Source organism: Ornithodoros turicata, chromosome 9 (genome assembly GCF_037126465.1).
Source record: "Ornithodoros turicata isolate Travis chromosome 9, ASM3712646v1, whole genome shotgun sequence".
Classification (NCBI taxonomy): domain Eukaryota; kingdom Metazoa; phylum Arthropoda; class Arachnida; order Ixodida; family Argasidae; genus Ornithodoros; species Ornithodoros turicata.
The window spans coordinates 44,514,447-44,540,850 of NC_088209.1; the positions used below are offsets into that span (position 1 = coordinate 44,514,447).

General features: G+C 50.7%; 1 long non-coding RNA gene across 1 annotated transcript; it reads right to left on the reverse strand.

Moving 5' to 3' along the window:
- Window positions 1-4,722: 4,722 nt before the first annotated feature.
- Window positions 4,723-15,550, reverse strand: LOC135368043 (uncharacterized). Its single transcript, XR_010414642.1, has 2 exons — window positions 15,400-15,550; window positions 4,723-4,968 (listed from the first exon to the last, which is right to left on the reverse strand). It is a non-coding gene; the product is annotated as an uncharacterized LOC135368043 (long non-coding RNA).
- Window positions 15,551-26,404: the final 10,854 nt, after the last annotated feature.

Sequence of the window (26,404 nt, forward strand, 5' to 3'; positions counted from 1 at the left end):
GTCTTGCTTTTCTTTAGGTATTTAAAACTGGACATCCATTTACGTCACGTAAGACTAATGCCATCACTTACTAGTTCCCCCACCAGGTTTTCTCATTCTCGCAATTATCTCTTGCGCCGAGTTAAAACTAACAATGGGAAAGAAATGTTCAGTTTCACATCAGTCACTCTATGGAATTCATTACCTATCCATTTGAAGGACATTCCTTCATTACATCGTTTCCGTCATGCCCTGAAGCATCATCTCTTGATGACGGTGGCTTAGTCACAGAGCGCTAGTTCACATCTACAGCTACCTCATTAATCCCTCATTCTCATTTATTTTTATTTTTGTTCTTGTTGACCGTTTCTTATTTTCTTTATTTGTTAGTTGCTCACTTCAGTTGCCTGTACTCGTTGTTTTCCTTTGTCAGTTCCTCTTCCACTCTTATTCGAGTGCATCAGATCTCAACTCACAGTGTTATCGCTCGCGTGTAGTGCCCACGTTACTTGCTTTCATTCTGTTTGTTCCATGTGCATTTTTCCTAGCAGTTGTTCCACACATTTTATTTAACCCTGGGTGGCCCCTCCTCTAGCTCTGCTACAGGGGCCCCCGTTACTGTCACTCTACCTTGTATCTAGCAATAAGGGATTGGATTGGATTGGATTACTCGACGGGACTGCTACTAGGAAACCATATTTTTTCTCAGTTAGGGGACTAATTCATGGAGGTATTTTAATCACCTTTTTAATTATTGACTTTAGGGAGCACATTGCAATTGCGATATTAAAGTCTGATCTCCATATGATCAGCTCGAACCACTATGAGGAGGCTATGAGGATGATTTTAAGCATAACAATCGCTTATTAACTAATTACAGCAAAAGCGTAATGCTTCTCAAGGCAATAAAAAGCTCCATGAAAGATGAACGTAGAAAGAACAGAACGCCCCACGAACAATTGAATTGGTTTGTTGAGGGCGTGTTAGTTACGGAGCGTTCTGCCTGCCGGTGCGGCGGAAGACAGTTGCACTGGGAGGTAGCCAGGAATGAAGCGCCGGGGCCTGACCTCTTCAGGGGCCCGCTCGACACAATGCCCGGCGGTTGCCAACACCACGAGACGAGATGACGGGCCGGGCAGGACATAATTTCTTTTTCCGGTCCTGCTGGGAGAACAGTGCGCCACATTCTAAAGAGAACCATTCTAAAAGTCACTTCCCTGCAGTATCGACGAGGAAGGCGATGGTCTTAGCCACTAAGTCACGGTGGTAAGGTAAATTCGATTAATTGGGAACGGACATGTCAGTCATTCGGCCACTCGAGCCAGTACTTTTGGAGGTCGAATGATAACGGCTGTCTCCAGGCCTTCAAGGCATTCTGCGAGTTGGAATTCGGCAGATTTGGAGGACACGGAGATGGTCGACCTCGCTGTCGCTCTTTTGCCGATCACCTGCGGTTTGCAGCAGATGGCAGGGCCAAAATAGTCAGGTCGGTGGCCCGTACAGCGATTACTTTTGTACTTCATCAGTGGTTCGAGCGGATCGTGTGTAGATCAGGCTTTAATATCGCAGTTGCAATGTGCTCCTTAATGTCAAGAATTAAAAAGTTGATCAAAACATGGCTGTTACTATACAGTCACATCTTTTCAGCTTTCATGGTGAAATCTTATAGTAGCCGCTCATAAGCACGAAATGCCCATAACCTCCAACTACTCATAACCACCAAATGATCACATGCACAGAAAGATCGTGGTTTTGAGCATTTGGTGCTAATGGGCAAGAGTGGAGAACGGGCTCATAACAACCAACCAGGCTTGTACAGTAACAGTTACGTATATGAAATAATTTTGCGAGTAATTTTGCAAATACTTTCAAAGGTCAGTATATAACTTAAATACTTTTTTCAGTAACGTCTACTCATTTTCCAAGTTACATTGAAGATGACACTAAGGTGGAGCTTTTGTCTCGGCAATGCGCTTTGTGCTGACTGAGATATTCGGGACGTCCACGTCCCTCTGGGGGTAGCGTGCCCTGTCTGGCTAAACTTTCATTTTTTTTCTTTAATAAATCTTCATATCCCACTATAAGCACCAAAGCCTCATATGCACCGAAAAAAAAAAAGAAAAAGGTGGTTTTGAGCGTTTGGCGCAAATGAGCAGGAAGGGGAAAGCTGCTCATAAACACCGAATGCTGAAATAATGGCCCGAAAGGCGGTCAACTACAAAGGCCGGGCTTTCCTCTCCCGCATTTGGAATTTGGCCTGAGGGTAAAGAATGGAATTTTCGTAGCAGTTTCGTTATCATGAGCCAACGAGTGTTTGAACGATCGCCGTTCCTTTACTCTTATCATGCTGGGCTAGGGGTGGGTGGGCAACATTTTTTCTACTTAGTGTCGAATGCTATGAATTCCTATGAAATAGGTTACGGCCACCTGCTGGGGCATTGTACAGTAATGTCCCGCCTCGGGATAATCGTTCTCTGCAGTATCCTAATAGATCACGAAAGGATTGGCAGGTCGTTTTTTGTCAATTACAGATGATAACTGGACCAGTTTACTAAAGCCCAAAAGATGGATACAACCACATATTTATGATATGCGCGAATTTGTCGATGGTGGTTGTCTCATCTCCACTGAGGTGTAGACGCCTATGTTGGTATGAAATCCCTAGATCACTCACATTTCCTTCCGATCATGGCATTGAAAGCCAAGTACAGCCGCCTGGCGTTCACACAATATCAAGTGCAAGAGCCTCCTGTGTTCGGAATGTAATCGGTGATTGACAAAATGCTTACACCAGATTGTCTGATTGTAATTGTCCCTTCTAGGAAATTTCGGATGAATATATTCCTGGCTCAATGAGTACACCATGAACAAAACCAAGGCTTCACAAAAAGAGCGTATTATTCACATAAGACTATTTTCCACTTCTCTCTTCCTAATGGCTATAGGGCCCGGCCTATAAATGACTCCCAAACGCGAGATTTCCCAGTCTTAACCATGTCAGGTACTTCTATTCGCACTTGTAATTTATGTTTACACACAAAAACCAAAAACAAGAGTGTTTCTTGTGACGCGCTCTACAGGGTGTCTCAGCTAAATATTTCGCTCACCAATCGAACAATTTTCTTTTTTACAAGTACCACCTACTAGCTGCGCACCGTGTGAATGAGTGGGAGGCGTCCATTATTTAAATAAAAATTCCAACGAGTTACGTAAAATAACGTAACTTGTAAAGCAGGGCGCCGTCGGCATTAAAATGGGTGCTACCCTTTTCGGAACCTTCAGTGCTGGACACCTTTCTAATAAAAATCTGCCACCGAAGCGGGTCATTTCGTACAGTAATTAATCGGTTTCGGTTTACATATTTTTGTCGCGGCTGGTCGCCGAACACCTCTTCACTCCCTTATCCACCAATGAATAACGTGTTCTTGATCTTACTTCGCAACAGGGAGTGCTGAAGAAAAAGTTTGGGCCAGTGCTGTGCTAGTGGAAAGCATGTGATATCATGGTACTATGTGATGAACTGTGTTTCATTCGTGCGGTCATAGCAGAGAAAGTGCGCATATCAGTCAGAATAGCGGGGTGTCTGACGCTGTTACTTTTTCTTCAGCACTCACTCCCTGTTGCGAAGTTTGCTCAAGAACACGGAATTCATTGGTGGATAAGGGAGTGGAAGAGCGTCCTTTTGCGCTTCACCGCGACCAGCCGCGACAAAAATATGTAAACCGAAACTGATTAATTACTGCACCAAATGACCTGCTGAGGAGCGTAAAGCCTCCTAATAGTTGACTTATCCGCGTCTAAATTACATTAAATTGTCTCGTCTGTCCCGTACATATCGAAGGATGAATTAGTTTTTCTGTTCAACACCGTATAACGAAGAGTGCCCATATTTTGCATATATATATATATATATGTAATATTATATTGATGATATATTGATATTGAATTCGTCACCTGACGAATTCTTTATTAATATAAAGAATTCGTCAGGTGACGAATTCAATATCTTACGTTTTTTGTTGTTGTTTTTTTCTTCTATAATCAAACTCAAACTCGCCACATTATTGACATTTCTTCATAACTATGTTGCATTGTAAAATTCACAAAAGCAATATACCAGAGTTTTTTCGCTGCATATGAGCATTCAGAGGTTATGGGTAGTTGCAGTGCCTCCTCTATACTGAGACTATATAGAGGAGGAACAGGTAGTTGGAGGATATGAGCCACTACCATGTATTTTGCATGGCGAAGGGGGTAAATATGGCATGCGCTTTTTCTGTCTGGAGAAAAAGATCGTGACGTTGACTCGTGACTCTGCAAATTTCATAGCTCAGTTCAAGAAACTAAATTATTTCAATTAAATTTTGCTAAACTTGTAGCACGTGGCAAAAGTTTCCCTCCTACAGATAAGTGTCGTTGATCGCATAATTTCCCCCTTTTTCCATTTAATTTTTTTTTACCTAGTCAATGAAATATTCCTTCTCGTATGCCTGCACGGTTGATGATGATGGCTAACAGAAAGAGCACATGTAGTGCGGTTATATTCAAACGAGGAAGTAACGCAAGAGAACACGTGTATATATACGTCAGTCAGAGAAGATGTGCGGTAACCACCAGCAGAGCATTGACTCCTTTACTAGAAGTGTGTGTGGGGGGGGGGGGGGGGGGGTTAATGGCAGTATCGGCTCGCCGTTGGGTTCACGAGTTCGTCTGAGAGAGTTAGATGGATCGTTGAGCAAGGCCTGCCAAAGTACATATGCTCCTTTATTAGAAAAATGTGCCGTAAACAAAGACGCTACCAATGATGACAGCAGATGTTCATTCGGACCGGAGCTTTCCCTTTAAGACCTTTCTCCAGGTATGATCGTAGGACAGGGTTGCTCTTGGAGACGATCTCATTCATTGTGCTTGGCTTCCTGGGAATGGCCCACAGAGGTGTCCTTAGAGAAGGAAGTGGGACCCATAGGTAAGTCTTGACTGACGGAGTACCTGAAGTTGCAGAAAATTACGTGTGAGAGGCCGCGCTAAGCAATGAGAAAAAACATTTCGTGGGCCTTCTGTTTATCTCACGAGGGAAAAAAAAGAAATAAAATGCGGTCAAGTGGTCCGAATAAGGACCGGTGGCTTAGTGGATAAGATGATCATTTCCACGCCGGGAAGTAAACCGGCTGTGCTATCTGGATTTTTCTCATACGCTTTCAGGCAAATCTCGGTCCCTGTAAGGTCGACACAGCACCATGAGAGGCAGATCGCTTGGCCATGACACAACCAACCTACGGACAAAAACGTTTCTTGGATGACCGCACGCGGTGGATTCTCCTGACCGCTGGCTCCCAAGATAAAAAGCAGAATCTCCAACAGCAGACTTCGAACGGCTGGATACCGTCAAAGCAAACCTGCTTCGAGGTGACGACCCAACCGCTTCCAACCGTTCTCTTGCGGGGTCTCCCGAACGAAGCTGAAACATGGCCGACGCCGTCGCGATGAATTCCATCTACTCTGCAGCAGTCAAGTATTCCGTATTAACATTCCTTGTTAAAGGAAAATTTATTAAACTCAAGAACGGAATGTTAACTGCTACTCCTCTCGCCTTGTTTATCGTCATTCAGACCTCAGTCAGAAACTCGCCGCAGAAAATATTCGAAACACTACCATCTTGAATGCCATTCCATGTGGAGATGCCTGTGCACTGGTTAAACCACAGACGGCGACTCGGGGGTGCCTGAGGCGATCGTTTCAGTGCCGCTGGACCGATCAACCGTGTGCACCGCGGCGATTCTAAGTAACTCTTCCTGGGGAGGCCCCGATCGTTTCCATGTCGCTCGACCACGCACCGATCAACCGTGTGTACCGCGGCGATTCTAAGTAACTCTTCCTGGGGAGGCCCCGATCGTTTCCATGTCGCTCGACCACGCACCGATCAACCGTGTGCACCGCGGCGATTCTAAGTAACTCTTCCTGGGGAGGCCCCGATCGTTTCCATGTCGCTCGACCACGCACCGATCAACCGTGTGTACCGCGGCGATTCTAAGTAACTCTTCCTGGGGAGCCCCCGATCGTTTCCATGTCGCTCGACCACGCACCGATCAACCGTGTGCACCGCGGCGATTCTAAGTAACTCTTCCTGGGGAGGCCCCGATCGTTTCCATGTCGCTCGACCACGCACCGATCAACCGTGTGTACCGCGGCGATTCTAAGTAACTCTTCCTGGGGAGGCCCCGATCGTTTCCATGTCGCTCGACCACGCACCGATCAACCGTGTGTACCGCGGCGATTCTAAGTAACTCTTCCTGGGGAGGTCCCGATCGTTTCCATGTCGCTCGACCACGCACCGATCAACCGTGTGTACCGCGGCGATTCTAAGTAACTCTTCCTGGGGAGGCCCCGATCGTTTCCATGTCGCTCGACCACGCACCGATCAACCGTGTGTACCGCGGCGATTCTAAGTAACTCTTCCTGGGGAGGCCCCGATCGTTTCCATGTCGCTCGACCACGCACCGATCAACCGTGTGTACCGCGGCGATTCTAAGTAACTCTTCCTGGGGAGGCCCCGATCGTTTCCATGTCGCTCGACCACGCACCGATCAACCGTGTGTACCGCGGCGATTCTAAGTAACTCTTCCTGGGGAGGCCCCGATCGTTTCTATGTCGCTCGACCACGCACCGATCAACCGTGTGCACCGCGGCGATTCTAAGTAACTCTTCCTGGGGAGGCCCCGATCGTTTCCATGTCGCTCGACCACGCACCGATCAACCGTGTGTACCGCGGCAATTCTAAGTAGCTCTTCCTGGGGAGGCCCCGATCGTTTCCATGTCGCTCGACCACGCACCGATCAACCGTGTGCACCGCGGCGATTCTAAGTAACTCTTCCTGGAGAGGCCCCGATCGTTTCCATGTCGCTCGACCACGCACCGATCAACCGTGTGTACCGCGGCGATTCTAAGTAACTCTTCCTGGGGAGGCCCCGATCGTTTCCATGTCGCTCGACCACGCACCGATCAACCGTGTGTACCGCGGCGATTCTAAGTAACTCTTCCTGGGGTGGCCCCGATCGTTTTCATGTCGCTCGACCACGCACCGATCAACCGTGTGTACCGCGGCGATTCTAAGTAACTCTTCCTGGGGAGGCCCCGATCGTTTCCATGTCGCTCGACCACGCACCGATCAACCGTGTGTACCGCGGCGATTCTAAGTAACTCTTCCTGGGGAGGCCCCGATCGTTTTCATGTCGCTCGACCACGCACCGATCAACCGTGTGCACCGCGGCGATTCTAAGTAACTCTTCCTGGGGAGGCCCCGATCGTTTCCATGTCGCTCGACCACGCACCGATCAACCGTGTGTACCGCGGCGATTCTAAGTAACTCTTCCTGGGGAGGCCCCGATCGTTTCCATGTCGCTCGACCACGCACCGATCAACCGTGTGCACCGCGGCGATTCTAAGTAACTCTTCCTGGGGAGGCCCCGATCGTTTCCATGTCGCTCGACCACGCACCGATCAACCGTGTGTACCGCGGCGATTCTAAGTAACTCTTCCTGGGGAGGCCCCGATCGTTTCCATGTCGCTCGACCACGCACCGATCAACCGTGTGCACCGCGGCGATTCTAAGTAACTCTTCCTGGGGAGGCCCCGATCGTTTCCATGTCGCTCGACCACGCACCGATCAACCGTGTGCACCGCGGCGATTCTAAGTAACTCTTCCTGGGGAGGCCCCGATCGTTTCCATGTCGCTCGACCACGCACCGATCAACCGTGTGCACCGCGGCGATTCTAAGTAACTCTTCCTGGGGAGGCCCCGATCGTTTCCATGTCGCTCGACCACGCACCGATCAACCGTGTGTACCGCGGCGATTCTAAGTAACTCTTCCTGGGGAGGCCCCGATCGTTTCCATGTCGCTCGACCACGCACCGATCAACCGTGTGTACCGCGGCGATTCTAAGTAACTCTTCCTGGGGAGGCCCCGATCGTTTCCATGTCGCTCGACCACGCACCGATCAACCGTGTGCACCGCGGCGATTCTAAGTAACTCTTCCTGGGGAGGCCCCGATCGTTTCCATGTCGCTCGACCACGCACCGATCAACCGTGTGCACCGCGGCGATTCTAAGCAATTCTTCCTGGGGAGGCCCCGATCGTTTCCATGTCGCTCGACCACGCACCGATCAACCGTGGGAACCGCGGCGATTCTAAGTAACTCTTCCTGGGGAGGCCCCGATCGTTTCCATGTCGCTCGACCACGCACCGATCAACCGTGTGTACCGCGGCGATTCTAAGTAACTCTTCCTGGGGAGGCCCCGATCGTTTCCATGTCGCTCGACCACGCACCGATCAACCGTGTGCACCGCGGCGATTCTAAGTAACTCTTCCTGGGGAGGCCCCGATCGTTTCCATGTCGCTCGACCACGCACCGATCAACCGTGTGTACCGCGGCGATTCTAAGTAACTCTTCCTGGGGAGGCCCCGATCGTTTCCATGTCGCTCGACCACGCACCGATCAACCGTGTGTACCGCGGCGATTCTAAGTAACTCTTCCTGGGGAGGCCCCGATCGTTTCCATGTCGCTCGACCACGCACCGATCAACCGTGTGCACCGCGGCGATTCTAAGTAACTCTTCCTGGGGAGGCCCCGATCGTTTCCATGTCGCTCGACCACGCACCGATCAACCGTGTGCACCGCGGCGATTCTAAGTAACTCTTCCTGGGGAGGCCCCGATCGTTTCCATGTCGCTCGACCACGCACCGATCAACCGTGTGCACCGCGGCGATTCTAAGTAACTCTTCCTGGGGAGGCCCCGATCGTTTCCATGTCGCTCGACCACGCACCGATCAACCGTGTGTACCGCGGCGATTCTAAGTAACTCTTCCTGGGGAGGCCCCGATCGTTTCCATGTCGCTCGACCACGCACCGATCAACCGTGTGCACCGCGGCTATTCTCGGTAACTCTTTCTGGGGAGACCCCGATCGTTTCCATGTCGCTCGACCACGCACCGATCAACCGTGTGCACCGCGGCGATTCTCGGTAACTCTTTCTGGGGAGGCCCCGATCGATTCCATGTCGCTCGACCACGCACCGATCAACCGTGTGCAGCGCGGCGATTCTCGGTAACTCTTCCTGGAAAGGCCCCGATCGGTTCATTGCCGCTGGACCACGCACCGATCAACTGTGTGCACCGCGGCGATTCTCGGTAACCCTTTCTGGGAAGGCCCCGATCGATTCCATGTCGCTCGACCACGCACCGATCAACCGTGTGCACCGCGGCGATACTCGGTAACTCTTTCTGGAGAGGCCCCGATCGATTCCATGTCGCTCGACCACGCACCGATCAACCGTGTGCAGCGCGGCGATTCTCGGTAACTCTTCCTGGAAAGGCCCCAATCGGTTCATTGCCGCTGGACCACGCACCGATCAACCGTGTGCACCGCGGCGATTCTCGGTAACTCTTTCTGGGCAGGCCCCGATCGATTCCATGTCGCTCGACCACGCACCGATCAACCGTGTGCACCGCGGCGATTCTCGGTAACTCTTCCTGGAAAGGCCCCAATCGGTTCATTGCCGCTGGACCACGCACCGATCAACCGTGTGCACCGCGGCGATTCTCGGTAACTCTTTCTGGGGAGGCCCCGATCGATTCCATGTCGCTCGACCACGCACCGATCAACCGTGTGCAGCGCGGCGATTCTCGGTAACTCTTCCTGGAAAGGCCCCAATCGGTTCATTGCCGCTGGACCACGCACCGATCAACCGTGTGCACCGCGGCGATTCTCGGTAACTCTTTCTGGGAAGGCCCCGATCGATTCCATGTCGCTCGACCACGCACCGATCAACCGTGTGCACCGCGGCGATTCTCGGTAACTCTTTCTGGAGAGGCCCCGATCGATTCCATGTCGCTCGACCACGCACCGATCAACCGTGTGTACCGCGGCGATTCTAAGTAACTCTTCCTGGGGAGGCCCCGATCGTTTCCATGTCGCTCGACCACGCACCGATCAACCGTGTGTACCGCGGCGATTCTAAGTAACTCTTCCTGGGGAGGCCCCGATCGTTTCCATGTCGCTCGACCACGCACCGATCAACCGTGTGTACCGCGGCGATTCTAAGTAACTCTTCCTGGGGAGGCCCCGATCGTTTCCATGTCGCTCGACCACGCACCGATCAACCGTGTGTACCGCGGCGATTCTAAGTAACTCTTCCTGGGGAGGCCCCGATCGTTTCCATGTCGCTCGACCACGCACCGATCAACCGTGTGTACCGCGGCGATTCTAAGTAACTCTTCCTGGGGAGGCCCCGATCGTTTCCATGTCGCTCGACCACGCACCGATCAACCGTGTGTACCGCGGCGATTCTAAGTAACTCTTCCTGGGGAGGCCCCGATCGTTTCCATGTCGCTCGACCACGCACCGATCAACCGTGTGCACCGCGGCGATTCTAAGTAACTCTTCCTGGGGAGGCCCCGATCGTTTCCATGTCGCTCGACCACGCACCGATCAACCGTGTGCACCGCGGCGATTCTAAGTAACTCTTCCTGGGGAGGCCCCGATCGTTTCCATGTCGCTCGACCACGCACCGATCAACCGTGTGCACCGCGGCGATTCTAAGTAACTCTTCCTGGGGAGGCCCCGATCGTTTCCATGTCGCTCGACCACGCACCGATCAACCGTGTGTACCGCGGCGATTCTAAGTAACTCTTCCTGGGGAGGCCCCGATCGTTTCCATGTCGCTCGACCACGCACCGATCAACCGTGTGCACCGCGGCTATTCTCGGTAACTCTTTCTGGGGAGACCCCGATCGTTTCCATGTCGCTCGACCACGCACCGATCAACCGTGTGCACCGCGGCGATTCTCGGTAACTCTTTCTGGGGAGGCCCCGATCGATTCCATGTCGCTCGACCACGCACCGATCAACCGTGTGCAGCGCGGCGATTCTCGGTAACTCTTCCTGGAAAGGCCCCAATCGGTTCATTGCCGCTGGACCACGCACCGATCAACCGTGTGCACCGCGGCGATTCTCGGTAACTCTTTCTGGGAAGGCCCCGATCGATTCCATGTCGCTCGACCACGCACCGATCAACCGTGTGCACCGCGGCGATTCTCGGTAACTCTTTCTGGAGAGGCCCCAATCGGTTCATTGCCGCTGGACCACGCACCGATCAACCGTGTGCACCGCGGCGATTCTCGGTAACTCTTTCTGGGCAGGCCCCGATCGATTCCATGTCGCTCGACCACGCACCGATCAACCGTGTGCACCGCGGCGATTCTCGGTAACTCTTTCTGGGGAGGCCCCGATCGATTCCATGTCGCTCGACCACGCACCGATCAACCGTGTGCAGCGCGGCGATTCTCGGTAACTCTTCCTGGAAAGGCCTCAATCGGTTCATTGCCGCTGGACCACGCACCGATCAACCGTGTGCACCGCGGCGATTCTCGGTAACTCTTTCTGGGGAGGCCCCGATCGTTTTCATGTCGCTCGACCACGCACCGATCAACCGTGTACACCGCGGCGATTCTCGGCAACTCTTTCTGGGGAGGCCCTGATCGTTTCCATGTCGCTCGACCACGCACCGATCAACCGTGTGCACCCTGGCGATTCTCGGTAACTCTTCCTGGAAAGGCCCCAATCGGTTCATTGCTGCTGGACCACGCACCGATCAACCGTGTGCACCGCGGCGATTCTCGGTAACTCTTCCTGGAGAGGCCTCAATCGGTTCATTGCCGCTGGACCACGCACCGATCAACCGTGTGCACCGCGGAGATTCTCGGTAACTCTTTCTGGGGAGGCCCCGATCGATTCCATGTCGCTCGACAACGCACCGATCAACCGTGTGCACCGCGGCGATTCTCGGTAACTCTTCCTGGAAAGGCCCCAATCGGTTCATTGCTGCTGGACCACGCACCGATCAACCATGTACACCGCGGCGATTCTCGGCAACTCTTTCTGGGGAGGCCCCGATCGTTTCCAAGTCGCTCGACCACGCACCGATCAACCGTGTGCACCGCGGCGATTCTAAGTAACTCTTCCTGGGGAGGCCCCGATCGTTTCCATGTCGCTCGACCACGCACCGATCAACCGTGTGCACCCTGGCGATTCTCGGTAACTCTTCCTGGAAAGGCCCCAATCGGTTCATTGCTGCTGGACCACGCACCGATCAACCGTGTGCACCGCGGCGATTCTCGGTAACTCTTCCTGGAAAGGCCCCAATCGGTTCATTGCCGCTGGACCACGCACCGATCAACCGTGTGCACCGCGGCGATTCTCGGTAACTCTTTCTGGGGAGGCCCCGATCGATTCCATGTCGCTCGACCACGCACCGATCAACCATGTGCACCGCGGCGATTCTCGGTAACTCTTCCTGGAGAGGCCCCAATCGGTTCATTGCCGCTGGACCACGCACCGATCAACCGTGTGCACCGCGGCGATTCTCGGTAACTCTTTCTGGGGAGGCCCCGATCGATTCCATGTCGCTCGACCACGCACCGATCAACCATGTGCACCGCGGCGATTCTCGGTAACTCTTCCTGGAGAGGCCCCAATCGGTTCATTGCTGCTGGACCACGCACCGATCAACCGTGTGCAGCGCGGCGATTCTCGGTAACTCTTCCTGGAAAGGCCCCAATCGGTTCATTGCCGCTGGACCACGCACCGATCAACCGTGTGCACCGCGGCGATTCTCGGTAACTCTTTCTGGGAAGGCCCCGATCGATTCCATGTCGCTCGACCACGCACCGATCAACCGTGTGCACCGCGGCGATTCTCGGTAACTCTTTCTGGAGAGGCCCCGATCGATTCCATGTCGCTCGACCACGCACCGATCAACCGTGTGCAGCGCGGCGATTCTCGGTAACTCTTCCTGGAAAGGCCCCAATCGGTTCATTGCCGCTGGACCACGCACCGATCAACCGTGTGCACCGCGGCGATTCTCGGTAACTCTTTCTGGGCAGGCCGCAATCGGTTCATTGCCGCTGGACCACGCACCGATCAACCGTGTGCACCGCGGCGATTCTCGGTAACTCTTTCTGGGGAGGCCCCGATCGATTCCATGTCGCTCGACCACGCACCGATCAACCGTGTGCAGCGCGGCGATTCTCGGTAACTCTTCCTGGAAAGGCCTCAATCGGTTCATTGCCGCTGGACCACGCACCGATCAACCGTGTGCACCGCGGCGATTCTCGGTAACTCTTTCTGGGGAGGCCCCGATCGTTTTCATGTCGCTCGACCACGCACCGATCAACCGTGTACACCGCGGCGATTCTCGGCAACTCTTTCTGGGGAGGCCCTGATCGTTTCCATGTCGCTCGACCACGCACCGATCAACCGTGTGCACCCTGGCGATTCTCGGTAACTCTTCCTGGAAAGGCCCCAACCGGTTCATTGCTGCTGGACCACGCACCGATCAACCGTGTGCACCGCGGCGATTCTCGGTAACTCTTCCTGGAGAGGCCTCAATCGGTTCATTGCCGCTGGACCACGCACCGATCAACCGTGTGCACCGCGGAGATTCTCGGTAACTCTTTCTGGGGAGGCCCCGATCGATTCCATGTCGCTCGACAACGCACCGATCAACCGTGTGCACCGCGGCGATTCTCGGTAACTCTTCCTGGAAAGGCCCCAATCGGTTCATTGCTGCTGGACCACGCACCGATCAACCATGTACACCGCGGCGATTCTCGGCAACTCTTTCTGGGGAGGCCCCGATCGTTTCCAAGTCGCTCGACCACGCACCGATCAACCGTGTGCACCGCGGCGATTCTAAGTAACTCTTCCTGGGGAGGCCCCGATCGTTTCCATGTCGCTCGACCACGCACCGATCAACCGTGTGCACCCTGGCGATTCTCGTGTACTCTTCCTGGAAAGGCCCCAATCGGTTCATTGCTGCTGGACCACGCACCGATCAACCGTGTGCACCGCGGCGATTCTCGGTAACTCTTCCTGGAAAGGCCCCAATCGGTTCATTGCCGCTGGACCACGCACCGATCAACCGTGTGCACCGCGGCGATTCTCGGTAACTCTTTCTGGGGAGGCCCCGATCGATTCCATGTCGCTCGACCACGCACCGATCAACCATGTGCACCGCGGCGATTCTCGGTAACTCTTCCTGGAGAGGCCCCAATCGGTTCATTGCCGCTGGACCACGCACCGATCAACCGTGTGCACCGCGGCGATTCTCGGTAACTCTTTCTGGGGAGGCCCCGATCGATTCCATGTCGCTCGACCACGCACCGATCAACCATGTGCACCGCGGCGATTCTCGGTAACTCTTCCTGGAGAGGCCCCAATCGGTTCATTGCTGCTGGACCACGCACCGATCAACCATGTGCACCGCGGCGATTCTCGGTAACTCTTCCTGGAGAGGCCCCAATCGGTTCATTGCCGCTGGACCACGCACCGATCAACCGTGTGCACCGCGGCGATTCTCGGTAACTCTTTCTGGGGAGGCCCCGATCGATTCCATGTCGCTCGACCGCGCACCGATCAACCATGTGCACCGCGGCGATTCTCGGTAACTCTTCCTGGAGAGGCCCCAATCGGTTCATTGCCGCTGGACCACGCACCGATCAACCGTGTGCACCGCGGCGATTCTCGGTAACTCTTTCTGGGGAGGCCCCGATCGATTCCGTGTCGCTCGACCACGCACCGATCAACAGTGTGCAGCGCGGCGATTCTCGGTAACTCTTCCTGGAAAGGCCCCAATCGGTTCATTGCCGCTGGACCACGCACCGATCAACCGTGTGCACCGCGGCGATTCTCGGTAACTCTTTCTGGGGAGGCCCCGATCGTTTTCATGTCGCTCGACCACGCACCGATCAACCGTGTACACCGCGGCGATTCTCGGCAACTCTTTCTGGAAAGGCCCCAATCGGTTCATTGCTGCTGGACCACGCACCGATCAACCGTGTGCACCGCGGCAATTCTCGGTAACTCTTCCTGGAGAGGCCCCAATCGGTTCATTGCCGCTGGACCACGCACCGTTCGACCGTATGCTCCGCGCCGGTTCTCGATAACCCTTTCTGTTGAGGCCACGATCGTTTCCATGTCGCTCGACCACGCACCGATCGACAGTGTGCGCCACGCTACTTCTCGAAAACTCTCTAGCTAGGATGAATGGATATTTTGAAAATACCGTTATTTCGCCGGTTTGTGTGTCGATGTAATATGTGCCACTTCGGTTTGTCGGATGACCATTTCGGTTTTCGGTGCCATCGGTGTGTCTGTCGATGTAATGTGTGCCATGCGATCGAACATCGATAATTAGCGAGTTTTAGTGCATCGGAGGAATTCTGTGAAAACGATACGATAAAGGAACTTATCAAATTCAAGCTTACCAATGTGTTGTCACTCACTCAAAGGAAAGAGGGTCATATTTTAGTAACTGTTATCGTGAATACCTTCCGTTGTACTAAAACTCCCTGTCTCTAAACTTACTTGTGGAAAGCTGGATCGTTGTTCCAAAGTCAGCGTTGCTACGAATGCCCAACTGAAGGAGGCGAATGATGCCTTCTACGGAGTCCTGCTTTCGAGGCAACGCACGGTGAGACGAAACATCCAGGAGAAGATAGAAGAACAGTGCCGTCCACTTGGCCATGCTGGAACAAAAACTGCGCTTATGATACATTTTGTACTCCGACCTTCGCCCAATGAGTGACAGCTTGATCCTCACTCTTATCGAGTTTTTGTTCCACGACGGAAAGGAAGGATCTAGGAGGTGGAAGGAAACGTCTGTTGCGATAAATCTGTCACAGAATAATACATTTATCTGATAAAAGCACATACTGTACGTGGACGATCGGGAAGCACGACAGGTTCGGTTTACCACTAAGACCCATTTCACACTACCGTATTTGTCTTCCGTTTGCTTCAAAATTAGAACCTAAGGGCAATAGCGCCCCGTGGGTTTCGTTTTGGCTCTGCGAGAAACACGCACGACAAAAACTTTAGTGTGAAACCACATCCAGCCAACACGACAGTGAAAGCGACGTCGAACGGAGCATACTAAATGGTTATTTTCGTAGGTCACGTCTGACTCTATTTCATATTACTTGGGCATTCCACATGTTGTTCTCCGTCTGTCAAGTTTGTGAAGGAGACAGCATAACACAGTTGGCTGGCTCGTGTAAAAAAGAAAAATATGGAGATGTTAGCCCCACTCTCCATTGGGCCGATCACATCAGCACCAGCTGCCTTTGTATAGTGGTGAAGATGATCGCTTTCCATGCAGAGACTGGGAGGTGACACCGGTTCGAATCCTGTCACCGACTGTGTTGTCTGAGGTTTTTCCCTTTATTTTTCCTACGAGAGTTGTTGGTGCTACTGCTAACGTTTTGGATCCGATCACTTCACTTCCGATCCCTCTAAAGTATCCGACATTGTATACTTGCCCCCATTAAGTGATCATGTTGTCATGCACTTCTTTATTAACTTTCCATCAAATCCTCGATCTAAACTCGTTAAAACTATACGTAATTACAACAGAGCTGATTTTGACGCCATTAATAGCGATCTAGAAAGCTTTTCTCACGTTTTTTAGAGGGTTTTTCTAGTCGTACGCTCGAAGAAAACTGGAGCATATTCATTGATAGAATTGCGAAGCTTGTCGATGAATACATTCCGACTGTTAACATCATCTCTTCACCCGAGTCTCCGTGGTTTGATAAAACTTTACGGCGTTTAAGAAATAGGAAGCGTAGGCTATTCCTAACAGCTCGAAGCACAGCTAGCCCATGCAGTTGGCAGAGGTACAAAGAAGCCGTCAATGAATACAAAGTTGCCATTATGGAAGCCAAACAAATTTTTTTCTCTACTACACTTCCAAACTTGTTGCAAACTAACCCAAAACAATTTTGGCGCACTGTGAACAAACAAGTCCACCTACCAATAACACTCACTGATAATGATGGCACCGCCATACCGGACTCTGCAACAGCTGACGCATTCAACAACTATTTTGCTGATATCTTTTGTGCTCCAAATACCGATAACCCTCGTATGCCAAGACCACGAAACTTCTTGCCTATGGATGCACTAATAATCGATCCATTCGGTGTGGCCAACGTAATCGAGAGGCTCAAACTGTCGTCAGGCTCGGGTGTTGACAATATCAACACTAAACTCCTAAAAAACACGAAATTATATTCGTCAATCATGCTTACTAAACTCTTTAAACAGTCGCTGGGGGTGGGCGAGCTCCCGGATGCGTGGAAAATTGGAAAGGTCATCCCTACTTATAAATCAGGCAACAAATGCACTGCTGCTAACTACCGTCCCATATCACTAACGAGTATACCGTGCAAGATATTGGAACATATCATCTGCAGTCATCTAGTCCATCACCTTGAATCAAACTCTTTCTTTTGCCCTTATCAACATAGTTTTCGTAAACATTTTTCTTGTGAGACTCAGTTGGTATCTTTCATTCATGACATTCATCTCCTTTCGGACAGAGGAACTGATGTTGATTGTATATTTTTGGACTTCAGCAAAGCATTCGATAAGGTCCCCCATAATCTGTTGCTTTTAAAATTATCCTTACTAAATATTGACCCTAATGTATTGTCCTGGATTCAATCTTTCATTATTGGGCGGTCACAATTTGTCACAGTAAACAATGTCACCTCTGCCCTAACCCCGGCGTCCCCCAGGGTTCCGTCTTGGGCCCGCTACTTTTTCTCATATACATTAATGATTTACCTGGGTGCGTCAGGTCTTCCATTTGGCTTTATGCCGACGACTCTGTAATCTATCGACCCATAACTAACCCCTCTGACCTTCATATTCTGCAGTCAGATCTAGACTCCGTTCTTGATTGGTGCTCAGCTTGGTCCATGGAAATGAATATTAAGAGATGTAAATGTTTAAGAATCTCGCGCTCACGTAGTCAGCCACCCACGTTTTCATATAAAATTAACGATGTCCCTCTCGATCAAGTATCTGAATATAAGTATATCGGTGTTCATATCTCATCAGACCTCTCTTGGAAGTCCCATATCACGCATATTTGTAATTCAGCTAACTCTTCTCTTGGCTTCATCAGACGCTCATTCTACATGGCCCCGTCGAAGGTTAAGCTACAGTTATATAGGTCTCTCGTGCGACCAAAATTAGAGTACGCATCATCGGTATGGGATACTGGAACAGATAACCTCATCAAAATGTTAGAATCGATACAAAACCGAGCCAGCCGTTTTATACTCTCAAACTACCATCGTACATCAAGTGTCAGTATCATGAAAAGGTTTCTGGGTCTACCCTTGTTAGCATCTCGTCGCAAGAATGCTCGTTTGTCACTTTTCCATAAGGTATTCTATCATAACGATCCCATTCTCTCCTCATACATTTCATCTGCCACTTACACTTCGCACCGCATTGACCATTTCCGTAAAGTGCGCATTCCGCATGCATATACTAGTGCTTTCTTTAACCCCTTCTTTGTTCGCACCGCGTTGGAATGGAACAGGTTGCCTCGTGCTGTTGCTTCCATCCACGACTCGCCCACCCTCAGGGACACCTTATCTGATTTACTTTGATGACTAACCTTTTTGTGCTATTTTTTGTGTCACTATCTCTACAGAGACTGAGACTTGCTCTATGTTGTCCTTTTTTTATTTTTTATTTTTTCGTTTTGTTTCCCAGTGTTGTACTGCCCCTCCCCTCTTATAAATGCCTCATGGCCCTGAGGGTATGGAAATAAATGAAAATAAATTTTCTTAAGACTTTTCAGACGAATGTCGGCACAGATCCCCCTGACCAGCGGCATGGCCGAGTGGGTTAAGGCGTCTTGCTCGTTGGTGCCGTGCTAACTGGGAGGTGGTGGGTTCGAAATTCGAATCCTACCACCGGCTGTGTTGTCTGTCCTGGGTTTTCCCAAGATTTTCCAAACGAATGACGGCACAGTTCCTCCTGAAGTCGGCCCAGGGCGCATATTAACCCCCCTGTCCCCCACTCCTTCCTGTTGTCCTTTCTCCATCTGTCCATGTCTGTACGCCGCTCATAGCCAAAGTTGCTCCGCGGCGCCAACACGAAAAGAAAAAAAAAAAGACCACTCCAGCACGCATATGGTATCGTGAAGTCTCACTACCTGGGATTCTAAAAGGATGTTTTTCCCATAAGCGTCCTAAGCAGGGATATCACAGAGTGCGAAACATGTTGATTTGCTGCTGGCCGGGTACTTTCTTGAGGCCGTGTCTGACCAAGGCATTTCTGAGAGCTTGACGACTTGCTGCGAATCACTGAGAAGTGTTCGCATTATATGCAGTCTGCCGTGCAGGTGCCACTTTGGCCTTGTAATGTATCGCCTTTCAGGCGGAATCAGTGGACTAGTGGCGTCCTTGATGGTATTCGATATGTGAGGTGGGGATCTATCCTGTGGAGCAGGAGTCTGTTCTTTATAATCCGGATTCGCAGAAGACCAAGAACACGTTTCGCGTCGGAGCCAGTGAAATAGACTTTCTGTGCGGGTGTCCAGTGCCAGACGGTCGACTACTTCGTTGCCGCGGTTGACCACGTGACATTGTATTCACTGTAGGCGGATGTCGTGACCTTTGTCAGGAGCTTCGCTGGACACGGCGTCGATATCTAGGACCGCAAGTGAAAGGTTGCTGGTTTCCTTCGCTGTACCAAGTGCGCTTTTAGAGTTACTGAGGATAACTTCATGGCTTATGGCATGGAGCGACATACTTAAGGGCGTATAGGATTCTATATAATTCTGCTGCAGTGGCCGATGTTGGACGGGACAAACGAACGGAGTGTCGAATACCACAGCTCGGAATTTAGAAAGCGCAGGTTGACCCAGTTGTGGTTGTTGACGCGTCCGTAAGTATCTGGTTGACTTCTCTGTAGTTCCCTATGAATTCTAGGGTACGTTGTCTCACATCGTGAGGCGCAATAGTCCTCTTAGATGCCTTGTACTTCCACGCACACAATTGGTTGTCTCTGGGATAATGGTGGGCAAGACGAGTATGAGCTATGGACTGGACTTTCGCACCTGAGTGGCATTACACACTGATGGACACCCGAATGAGAAAGGCGATGAGTGATGTGAAAGGCGATATTAGCGGGTGTCTCCTGGTGCGAGACGAGTGTAATGTCGAAGCGCTCCTTGCATGCGGGGCGTTGGTAGATTCAGTTCCCGTACTTCAGCGAAGGTGGGCAGGTTTGGTGTAGCGCTTGGTACTCCGAGGCAAATATTTACGCTGTTTGTCAAGATACGCTGTAGGTAAGTTTCAGATATCGCGCATAGACCATGAAGAACGGGTAAGTGGTACTCCAACGTCTGCCGAATGAGAGACGCATCAAGTCCAAGCATAGCGTAGCACGTGGCTCCTCATTGTGTCCAACCTCATCAACAGCTGCGCAACTCTATACTGTACTTTTCTTTCTGCTGCCCTTCGTTGATTTTACCCCGCGGGGATGGGCGGTCTTCACTGACTCGAAATCTGCACTGCAAGCTATTGAAAATGCTGACGTATGAGGCTCATCAGCACCCCTAGTCACGGATGTGTTAATGAGTTAGCACTATTTGTACGAAGCAGGCCACAGGCTGGTTCTCCAGTGGGTTCCAGCCCATTGTTATGTGGTTGGGAATGAGCCGGCGGATAGCGCCGCAGAAGGAGCTCTCTCGTATCGGAAGCGGACCAGTATTGCACTACTACGACGAGACCTTCGCTCCATTCTGCGACGCTTCGTGACACCCCTGACTTCCCGCCAATGGACAACCGATATTCTCCCCCCATCTATGATGAGCAGAGTTGATCCAACACTCGCTTTCCGCATGCCACGAAACACCTCATCAAGATGCTACATTACTTCATCGAACGGGACTCGATGCGGCTTGTACAGCTCTGTGGCGTTACCGCTCAAGACAAGTTGACTCTCCGAGATGCTGTCACTGTGGTGCTCTAGAAGATCTGGAGCACATTCTTCTTAATTGCTCACACTACCTACCTTCCTGGACCTCACTCTCCGGGTTTCTTAGTCAGCTGGACTCTCGCCCCTTCTCTCTATCAAAATTGCTTGGTCCCTGGCCGAATCCAGCCAACCAACGCTATACGCTCAAAGCTCTTTTGACCTTTTTGGACACAATAGGACTTCGATTCGTATTGTGAAGGGGCTCATCATTTCATTCCCCCACATCAACACCAGTCACCATGGGGTAGAGCATCGCCCCTGGCGATGAAACTTCCCATTCATCATCTTTAGATAAACTTGTTGTTATTTTATATTGCGATCTTTAGCATTCCAGTATAATCTTCTGTCAATTATAATCCCGAGGAGGCGACGGTTAGACACCCGTACTTACTTGGTTCCATTCATGTGCAGAGTCAACTTTTGTTAGGTGTTTTCTGGTGAAGTGGAGATACGCAGTCTTTTCCTTGGAGATATCATCCCCTATATTATTAAGCGCGCGCTGCAACCTGGTTGGCCAGCGCCGGCCATTGTTCACAGGACGTCCAAATGCATACATCGTCTGCATACATGCTCACGCACACTTCGCGGCAAAACCTTAAGGACACTTGGGAGCATGAGATTAAATAAGGTTGGACTGAGTACTCCCCCTTGCGGAACCTCTACAACTAGTCTGTGGGTATTGCTGTGTTCCTCACCTGGGAGCGCATAAATACTACTCGGTCTACGAACTCTTGTAGCTTCTTCATAATCTACCTGTTCTTCTGAAACCCGTTTTACTCGTCTCCGAATGGCCCGCAGCTTTTCATATTCGACATCTACCGTATGCATTCCCAGTGGGGGCGTGACCACCGTCGATGTAGTGTTGAGCTGCTCTGGTATCAAGTCACCAAAGTCTTCTATTTCTAACCCGGTGAGATTCCCCTCGTTCGCGCGCTTTCGACTGTCATCCTTTTACCCCTTTTGTGGACGGATGTAAACGCTCCGAGCGGTACATTCCACGCAACATCATGGCAGCAAACCCTATACTTCCATACAAAGAACCAGCTACCCATTCCAAAACAACCCCGCCCTTCCTAGCCATCCCTTCAGAATAAGCCCATCATATTTCTCTTTATAAAGATGTCTTCAGTTGCAAAGCTAGTGCTCATCAGGTAAGTCGTGTGCTGGAGGAATATAGTGGGTCTATGCGCATAGTAATTTGCTTTCCGTATACCCACGTATATAGCTTCGCCCAAGAATAGCGTAAGCTTGACGCTCAATGACCGCCCATTTGGTTTGGGCAGTGGAAATTCGTTTACTGAGAAAGGCAATTGGATTAGCCATATACCGTCAAACTGTTATGAGAAGCCAACTCAGACGCAACTGCTGACCCCTTTCAGATCTAGAGCCGCTAATTCTGCTGCTGAAGGAAGTTTGAGATTCTCGAATGCTTCTCCCCAGGGAATAATATTGGCAATTTTCTTCTTAGTAAGGTCCGATCAACATCAATACCTGGCGATATACACTCATCCGCCTTTGTTTGTCATCTTCCGAATATTAGAAACTGTATCTCGATTGGGGGCATGTTTGACTGAAATGTGCCCCAAATATTTCTGACCTCGTGGAAATCTGCACTTACGCGGGTAACCCGGCTTGGTTCATCGCACCTTCTGAAGGTACACAATATGTTCTTGCCACGACTTGGAAAATATTGCCACATCATCAGTGTAGGCTACAGCACAGTGTCTTATGAAGATTTCAAATCTGTCACTTTTGGGAGTTTCTGTCATCATCTCCACCACGCTTTGGTCACCTCACCTGCCATACTGCGCCATCACCTTTCATTATCTACAGTTGGCACAGAGACAGCGTCCAGCTTGCTGGCCGGCATCAACCCCATCATCTCATCATATGTGTAAAGGTTTCATTCATGGTCCTTTCAAATGTAGTAGCTGCTGAATTACGTCTGCAGAGTTACTTCGTGGCCGGCGACCCTACATTTGTTCTATTCATGGACTACTTGACGAACTGTTGGTGTCATCCCAAGCAAGCAATGGCCGATGGCCGACGGTTGGCAAAAAGTCGGATGACAGCTGGCCAACGACTCCTTCGGCCAGCCAACGTTGGCGCAATGTTGCATAGTGATAGGCAGAGAGAGGTTTGGCTAGGGTACAGATCCGTACCAAGAAACGAGCTTGTTGGCCAAACACTTGCCAAGCCCGGCTAGGTTGGCAGACCAAGCTCTGCCAAGCTTGGTCCAATCTCGGTATGTCACCTTGGTGAGTGGGCAACGCGCAATGGCGTAGCAGTGCATAAGTTGGACTTTTGATGGACCAAGTGAATGTCTCAAGCTAAAAGCAGTAAGAAACAGAGGCGCTATCTTCATAGTGAGTTAATACATCATTTCACTGTTGTTTATGCATGCATCGAATTAAACTTCACCCTTCATTTTGACTAACGGGCGAACAGGACTCTCGATTTTTGGAAGCTCGCGAGACACACTATGTATAGTACCTGCTCTTCCTCAGGAAAGTTTAGTCCTAATGGTCTCGGGCATTTTGCGAGCTTTTATGATTCTCCCTATCTTCTTTTCTTTTTCGTCTTTTCCTCTTCTTTCTTTTTTGCACTTTGAAACGCGGCGCACATTGTTCGTTGTGGGAAATTGTTGTGCTTTAAACGCCGTGCTGACTGTCCGTTGTGGGAAATATGGGCAACAGGCAAAGAATGATAAACTGTTACCGTACGCCGCGAGACAGTTGAGTATGAATATGAGCGACGCCGCAGGAATGTATCTTGGCACAACCTTGCCAAAATGTAGGCTGGCCAGTGCTTGACAAGTCATTCACCAGGGTGGAGATCCGTATCAAGAAACAAGCTTGTTGGCCGATAATTTGCCAGGTAGGCCAACCTAACTATTCCCAAGCTTGCCCCAACCTTTGTTTGTTGCTTGGTATACAGCCATTTCCCAAGAATGAAAGCATGGCTTCAAGTCCGGCTTTTGAATCGCTGTATTACCACCCACTCGGCAACAACAACAAGTACTACATGAATGACGATGACTCAGCGCATGTGGGCCAATATATGAGTGGGATGACAATGAAAAAGATGAGGCGTACACACTCGCAATCACCCACTCGGCAGGTGACTGTTGTGCTACTACGTATTGTGTTGCCAGCTGGATGGCTACAAATTCTGCTGTTGTTGAAGATGTTTTGTGCGACCGTCATGCCATTCCCTCTTTCCTGTGCAGTGGAACCACAAAAGCAGATCCTGATGTCGTCGTCGATCCGTCAGTGAAAATAGCAGTTGTCTATCTATAATGCAGTGTCACCGTAGCAGTGCATCATAGATAGACAATGCTGTCTCAGCACTGCAGTGGGCAAAGTGGACTTGGTTTGGTGTACTCCATGCGGTAAATCCGCGGTAGCTCTAGAGTCCAAGGGAGGTGCTGAGTCGCTCTTTGCGGCTGTGTTTTTGGCAAGTTGCGCTGGTAAGGAGCAATCGCTTTGTAGAAGTTAGAATTTTGGAATCTCAATTTCTATGCCAAGGGGTGCCTGTCATGGCGCATATTCAGGTGCGGATATTGGCGCACTATTTCTTGCGTTCTTCTCAGCACCTCTACAGGCTCTTCTCTAGCTTCTGCTTTTGCCAAAACATTGGAGGCGGCTCGAGGTACCTCGAGGCACCTCGAGGCAGAGCTTTTGTTAAAGGTCTCCGTATAGTGTCTTCTCTGCTGTGCTGCCTATCGCATATAGTACAGGTAGATGGTAAGCTACCATTTGTCGAATGAGCGCCCGATGTGCTGTAGTAGAGACTTGGTCGATTTTCCCCAACGGGGGCCGGAGAGACGACCAAGGACATTGACCTGTGCCTCAGACCGCTCCTGATGATGATTTATGTGAGCAGACCATGACTTGTGCGTCAATAACGACTCCTAAGAAGCGGTGATGCGACGCCCTCTGAAATGGTAGACCATTGAGAGTCAGTTGAAGACTCTTGATTCTTTTCCGAGTAAACTGATTATATTATATGTTATGTTCCTGATTATATGTCGCTTCCACTCTCAATACCCATATCGTGGAGGCTAACGTAACAGACCCTTGAAATGTCCAGCCAAAAAGACCGCCGAGATGGCGATCCGTTTCTTGCTTTCTTCGTATCTGTGTGGAGTCAACAGCCCCACCGGCGCCACCCGGAGGCTTATTTCGCCAGGGACGTTCGGGTACAGCACGTCATTTGCGCATTTGTCACGACGGATTGTCTGTATAAATCTGTGATCTGCTGGTGTCGTTGTGAGATCTTTGCAATAAATGTGGATGGTGAATGTTTCAGAGTGATATACCCACTGCGCAGTACAAGCTTCACAATTTTTACCGTCGTTGCACACCTATTCATTAGTGGGACAGTATATAGTTTCTCCCACAACTTCTCCCGCCATCAATGAAGCCCTGAAACTTATATCAACGAGGCCCCCAAACAACTGGACTGTGCTTACGGACAGCAAGGCGGCGCTGCAAATATTATCTTCTCCTTGCTCCAAGATCGTCACAGACATCTTCTCCCTAGCCCCCACGACATACAGCCGTCTCACCGCATCCGGCCACAGCGTGTGGCTTCAATGGGTCCCCACCCACATCGGCCTGCCGGGAAATACCCGCGCTGACGCTGCGGCGAGAGGCGCGCCACCACAATGACCACCACCATTCCTCTCACTCCATCGGCCTGCCTGATACAGATCCACCGTCTGGCAGCACCCTCGCGTTTAGCTCAAACGCTGTAGCGGCAAACATGTTCCTCCACTCCATCGACCCGAGGATGGAACCAGACTTCGAGGTAACTCGTTACTGTAACTAAGTTCCTTTTTTTTGGTAACTTGTAACTTAACTCGGTACTTTTGCGCCATGGTAACTTTCAGAGGAACTCGTTCCTTTTTCAGGGAACTTTGCCAAAGTAACTTAAGTTAAGTTCCAAGTTACTTTTAACTCGCTTTTCACTCACGTCCACATATTTTCTTTCTTTCCCTCCCGTGCCTTCTTAGCATTTTTTGCCATAAAACGTGATATTCAATCAATGACTGCATTTTATTTAGGGAGTAAGAACCGCTGCCATTGAAATAAAGCTGGACTATTGGGCGCCCACAGGGAGTAAGATGCAAGCCATTCGAATAGATTGATTGATTGATTGATTGATTGATTGATTGATTGATTGATTGATTATGTGTTTAATGGCACAAAGGCAACAAAGGCCATAGAGCGCCAAAACTATGCTGAGTGTGTCGGAGACGATTATGGGAAAGATGATGTGAGAGAGAGTGTGGTAGTTAAAACCTATCTACAGGTATGAGCGATGAGCGATGATTGATTGACCAGGATAAGAGAGAGGGGGATGACGATAGCAAGCGAGCATGGCAGTTAAAAGCTATCTACAAGTGTGACAATGAGATATTTACATGAGGAGTTCGGTGATAATGGATAAAAGCGGAGCAATGCTTCGAATAGACATCTACCAGAGAAACGTCATCGTGACATTGGTAGACAGACTGAAACCG